Source organism: Thalassophryne amazonica, chromosome 2 (assembly GCF_902500255.1).
Source record: "Thalassophryne amazonica chromosome 2, fThaAma1.1, whole genome shotgun sequence".
NCBI classification, from domain to species: Eukaryota; Metazoa; Chordata; class Actinopteri; order Batrachoidiformes; family Batrachoididae; genus Thalassophryne; species Thalassophryne amazonica.
Window position 1 is genome coordinate 123,267,939 of NC_047104.1, and position 6,494 is coordinate 123,274,432.

The following is a 6,494-nucleotide window of genomic DNA, read 5'->3' on the forward strand; positions in this document are numbered from 1 at the left end:
ATCTAACTTAGTTACTTTAGTAGTAACTAAAGTAACTAAGTTACTTTTCAAGGAGTAATCAGTAATCAGTAATTGGATTATTGGATAATAATAATAATACAGATTAACTGTGGCAACACTACTCAAGGGATAGGCTCTAGCCCCTATGACCCTTGACTGGAGGAAGGGGGTACATAAAATGAATGTGTGAGTGATGGTCAGACTTTTCAGGATGGAAAACAGCTCTGCAAGCTGATGCTGATATCTCAGATTCTCTTAAATGTGCATCACAATAAAGGTTTTTTAGCATCATACCAGCAGCAGCTGCAGTCAAAATGGACAAAGGTGTTTTACTGTGAAAGGAGAATATTGTGGGGCTGACCCTAATGATTATGGACTTGACCACGGGGGATATTGATGAGAAGAAATGAATGCTGTTGCTGAGTCTAATATGTGCAGGCTTAAGGTGCCCTGACACTTGCACAACTTTGATCCGCGCACTTGCACGCACTTCGTTGTGATGATCGCACCCGCTGTGTTCCCAGCTGGACACTGTGCTTTGTTCTGCTGGACGCTGTGATTTAGTGCTCTGGATGCTGCGTATATAAAATAATTATTTTGTGGCAGATTAATCATTTTCTCTCAGAGTTGGCCTCTAATCACTTCCGGAATCACAGAGGACTGTTTGATCTGCTGCTTTCAATTTCAATTTTTTCAATTTATTTTCATTTATATAGCGCCAAATCACAACAGAGCTGCCTCAAGGCGCTTCACACAAGTAAGGTCTAACCTTACCAACCCCCAGAGCAGCAGTGTTAAGGAAGAAACCTCAAGTAGACCAGACTCAAAGGGGTGACCCTCTGTTTGGGCCATGCTACAGACACAAATTATAGAACAATTCACAAAACGAACATACATGAAATGGTGTTGGTGCACAGGACAGGAGGATCTCCAGCACAACTACCACACCCATCTCTGGATAGAGCTGCACCTTGCTGTTTTCCCTCTCTCTCTCTCTCGTCCGCTGCATGAGGTGGAGAACATACTGGAACCATCTAAAAGGTAAGTATTTGAAATGTTTATATTGTAATAACTTGGTAAAACAGTTGCATGTTCTTTCCTTCTTATGAGTAGCTGTAAAATTATGTTTATGATAGATTTAACATCTCGTTATAATCGTTCAGATGAGCTGCGCTGTAGTGCGGTGCACTGACACAATCACTCACACACACGCAGTGTTTTTTAATTGATTGTGCAATGATGAAGTGACATTCATCTTATTAATGCGTGATGGAGATTCTGAACATTTAAAAATTTTCTTTGTGCACGTGCACAAAGTCGCGCACAGTTTACAAAGGTTTACAGTGAGTTTGAGATGAGTTTACTCTCCTTCACGGCAGAGTGCGTGCAAGTGCGCGGATCAAAGTCGTGCAAGTGTCAGGGTCTTTAAGGCACAAACTAACAGGCTTAAGGTAACAACAATAATAGACTTTAGTGTTGTTAACATGTTTTAACAAGAAGTTTAATACATTTGAATACATTTAATCACATGGACCTTGATTGTGTTCACTCATGATTACTTCAGACAACAACAAGGCTACAGCTTTGCTACTGAATGAAATTTTAATAAACCTGAAATATTACATAAGTAAACATCTGCATAGTGCTTCACTTTCAGTAATTCTTCCCTTCTAAAAAAGTCATTCTGTTTATCTGAGGGAAGGGAGGGGAAGCTGTAAATGCAACAATGGTGTCTTGTAAATGGAAGAATTATGAGGTATATTTGGTCCCATTAGCTGCTCAGATTCAGCAAAATGCATCAAAATTGTACAGATGTACAGTGACCCAAAAGCTTTTTGCAAAAGCAAACCAAATCTATGTAGCTCTCAATTGAGGAATATTACAGTTCCTTGCCTTCAAATTACCATTTTCTTTGCAACGACTGGCAACTCTGTAATCTGTTCCCATTATTTAATAAATAAGACAGAGCACTGCACACCCTCATCAGCTTTTTGTCAGCTACAGCTGTAATGGATGGGAGCAGATTATACGGTTGCCAGTCTTTTTGAAGAAATACTTCAAAAAGTGTGTGTGTGTGTGTGTGTGTGTGTGTGTGTGTGTGTGTGTGTGTGTGTGTGTGTGTGTGTGTGTGTGTGTGTGTGTGTGTGTGTGTGTGTGTGTGTGTGTGTGTGTGTGTGTGGGTGGGTGGGTGGGTGTGGGTGCTGTGTGTTGTTTCCACTTTGTATCACTTAATGAAATGACCAAACCCAGATAAAAAATGCTTTTTCCTTATTCAGGACAAAGTTCAAGTCACTGTGTTCAAAGAAGAGATTAGAGATGAAACCCAACATGTGGTCCGTATTTCCTGATCATATTTTCCTGGGAACAGTTCCATGTTTTACATGCTTTTATAGTGGCTTGAAACTTTATTTATTTATTTTGTTGCTGTATTTCTGGTATGTGTTGATACAGTTAGAGGACATAGCCTTAGATGCTGTCATGAGGTTAGGTGAATTGGAAACTTTATAACTGTCCAGGTCTCCTTTGCAAAAGAGATCTTGATCTCAATGGGAATAATCTGGTTAAATAAAGGTTAACAGAAATGAGCAGTTACTCAGTTATCATGCTGTGTAGGTGGAAGTGATCACGCACATCAGGAACACAGAGGTACCAGGCAACAGTAGGGCCAAGTGTGGAAAGAGACACAACTGAGAGCCCACATTTTTTGTTGTTGTTGTTTTTTATTTGATTTGTCAATAAATTAATGTATGTACAAAAAATACAATATATAAAATTGCAGAGGATAACACAATAAAGCATTAAACTTATTTCCATTGTGGTCTTAAAATAAATAGGAGTTGAATACACCTTTCGGTGATACTTGGACACGTCATCAGTGAAGAACCCAGGGTCATAAGGTGGTTCGGGTCTTTGATCTTCATACACCCTCTCCTGGGCAACCCATCTGGGGGTGATCAGTCCCCGATTTGTGTCCAAGTGGCGCGTTGTTCCACGGATCCCCCCTGCGGATCCACAGCCACCTTGAGGCCCTCTCTGCGGCCTCCAGTGTATTCTTGATGGCTCTCTTGAATTGCAGTCCCTTCACTCCAAGGAGTTTGAGGGTTCGCACAAGTGAATGGCCAGCAAAGGCGCGGCACCCGACCTCGACAGGCTCACAACAGGCTTTCCAGCCGTTCTTCCGGCAATCAGAGATGAGCTCGGCATATTTAGCCTTCTTTCGCTCGTTGGCCTCATCAATGCGGTCCTCCCAGGGAACAGTCAGCTCTATTAGGACCACTTGCTTGGTGGACACCGATGCTAACACCATGTCTTGGTGGAATGAATGGTTGTGATGTTATCTGGGAACTTAAGCTGACTGCCAAGATCAACTTGGAGTTTCCAGTCGCACGCTGTGGTGAGGAGCCCCCCCCAAAGAGCTAGGCTGGTGTTGATTTGCCCTCTGTCCTGGTCTTATGAAAGAGATTAACTGTTTTGGGGTAGTCTGAGTCTTGCTGTGCTGGATCGCCGTGCAAATGGCGTCCGCCAAAGATCTTAAAACTTGGTCATGGCGCCAGAGGTATTGCCCCTCTCCTAGCGCCTTCGGACAGCAGCTCAGGATATGCTCCAAGGTGCCCCTTCTCTGGCACAGCTTGCAATCAGGAATATTGACCAGGCCCCAGGTGTGCAGGTTGGCCGGGCTCGGAAGGACGTCATAAACTGACTGGATGAGGAACTTGATGCATAGTGGCTCCGCTCTCCACATCTCTGCCCAAGTGATCTTGCGGGATTCTGCATGCTCCCACCGAGTCCACGCTCCCTGCTTGGACATGCCAACCATCTTGCTGTATCGATATTCCTCCTCCTCCGCTCTTATCTCATCCTGAACTAGCTGACGCGTCTCCTTTCCACGGGCTTGATCATAACGTGGCTTTGGAAAGCAACCCAGACCTGCCCGCCCCGTTGCGACTGAGCCCACCAGCATCTTATGCCTCAGTCACGCGTCGGCTCTGGTGATGGCCTCCTGAGCCTGCCACTTTCTTCCGGTCTTCACGAGGATCCCTGCTGATGCGACTTTGACGTCTGCAGAGTCCCTGTACAACATTGCCTCTCTGGAGCGGGTGACTTTGAACTCCTCTGTCAGTCCACTGAAAGGGAGCTGCAGTTTGATAGAATGGCCATACAGGGTGATGCTGCTCAAGGATCTAGGAAGCCCCAGCCATCTCCTGATAAACTGGTTGATGGACTTCTCCAGTGCCTCTGTTGCCTTGTTATTGGTACCTCGTAGACCAGCAGGGGCCAGAGTATCCTTGGCAGGACTCCATGCTGGTAGATCCAGGCTTTAAATTTCCCTGGGAGACCAGACTTATCGATGGTGGTGAGCCAGGTTGCCAGGTCACACTTGATCTGTTTTATGGCTGCTGTATCCTTCAGGGAGCTATCAAAGACCTTTCCCAGGGTCTTGACAGGTTTTTCGGTCACTGATGGGATTCTGGGCCCTCCCAAGGCAAAGCAGAACTGATCACTCACTTTGCCTTTCTTCAGGACCAGAGACCTGGACTTAGCAGGCTTAAAGCTCATCCTCGCCCACTGGATGAGCCATTCCAGTCCCTGCAAGAGCCACCTGCACCCTGGCACCGATGTTGTCATGACTGTCAAGTCATCCATAAAGGCTCTTATAGGGGGCTGCCATGTTCCAGATCTTGATTTGGCCCCTCTGCATTTGACCTCAGTGAATTTGACGATCATGTTCATGGCCAGCGAAAAGAGTGGCACTGAGATCGTGCAGCCGGTGATTATGCCCTTTTTGAGACGGTGCCAGGCAGATGTTACTTGGCCTGAGGAGACTCGAGCGCTGAAGCTGTTGTAGTAGTCCATAATGAGGCCACGGATCTTGTCTGGAACATGGTGTCTTGCCAGTGCGGTTTCGACGAGCTTGTGTGGAATAGAACCGTAGGTGTTGGCTAAATCCAGCCAGAGAGCTGTCAAATCTCCTTTGCTCTCCCTTGCCTCCCGGATCAGCCGCGTCACCACTCATGTATACTCTAGGCATCCAGGTACTCCAGGGCCCCCTTCTGTACTGAGGTGTCGAGGTAGTTGTTCTTCAAAAGAAAATCTATCAGCCATTGGGATACGATTTTAAGGAATATCTTGCTCTCCACACTGAGCAGCAAGATGATCCGGAACTGCTCTATGCTGCAAGAGTCCTCTTCTTTCAGTATCCAGACGCCCTCGGCATACCTCCACTGGGTTGCTGCTTTCCCTCTCCGCCAGATCACCTTCAAGATCTTCCAGAGACGTCCAAGGAGCCGTGGACACTGTTTATAAACTTTGTAGGGTACGCCGCTGGGGCCAGGAGCAGAGCTAGCTCTTGCAGCTCTGACAGCTTCTTTTACCTCGCTCATGGTGGGTTCAGAGCAGTCAAATTGGGGTCGCTGGTTCTGGTGGCACCACCAGTTCTCTGCAGTGCCCGACATCGTGGTCTCCCAGGGTGTCACTGAAGGTGGCGTGGAGATGATGGTCGATCTCTACAACAGGGCAAGTGAGCTGGCCACTTCGTCTCTGGCCCAGAAGCTTCTTGGTGAAACCGAAGGGATTGCTGATGAAAGCACTGCGTTTCCGAGCTCTTTCCTTGCCCTTCCTTCTGTGCCATTCCGCCCTCCTCAGCAAGATGAGCCTCTTCCTTATGATGTTCGTGAGTTCTGGCAGAGCTGTTTTCTCCTCCTCCTTAGCTGCCTTGAACTGACGTCTCAGGGATTTTAGCTCTTGTCTCAGCTGAATGATCTTTGCTTCTTGACAGTTGAGCTTCGCTGGATTGTTTGCCCCTTGCCTCTGCTCGACACGGAATCGCTCTGCTCCCATGTTCATTATGATGGTACACATAGTCTGGGGTTTCTGGTCAACGCTGCCCTTCAAGATGGTTTCCAGGCTCTTGTCAACATCCTCGTCCAGCTTTCGCCACTCCTTGTTGTTTGCGGCAGGCCACATCACCCTTCAATATTCTGATTTCCTGCTTGGGGTGGGGACTCGTGTTGCTTGGAGGTTCCAGGTACTGTGGGGTGGTTCCGGACCTGGCTACTCCTCCGTCTTACCAGGTTCAGCGGTCGGCGCCACAAGAAATGGTGCACCGGCTACTGTTCCTGAGCGTTGTTCCACTTGGTTCCTCCTGTGGCAGGCCATCTTTGCCTGGTGGATCTTAAGGCCTTTGTGTTTAAGGCCTTGCAGACTTTGCCGTAAATACAGACTGCATTCGTAATCCATTGTCCATTTGCTTGAGTCATCACCGGAAATTCTGTCTGGTTGGGATGCTCATGCTCCCCCCCTCTCGGGCATCCCTGGGGGTATCTTTCTTTGGGGTTCTTCGTAGCTGAGTAGTTGGGTGCTCCCTCTCAGGAGCTGCAGGTTGGGGGGCTGGCCCTTCCTGCCCTGGTTGCTGTCTCTCCGAGCTGTCCGCTGTCTCTCCAGCCGTCACCACTCTATTTGTGGGTGTCATCCAGACTTTCCTGGAAGTCATTAGT

The 6,494-nt window shown here is 47.3% G+C and overlaps 1 pseudogene; it reads right to left on the reverse strand.

Annotated features, from left to right (window-relative positions):
• Positions 1-2,917: 2,917 nt before the first annotated feature.
• On the reverse strand, positions 2,918-5,859 carry LOC117502913 (annotated as a pseudogene).
• Between the last annotated feature and the right edge of the window lie 635 nt (positions 5,860-6,494).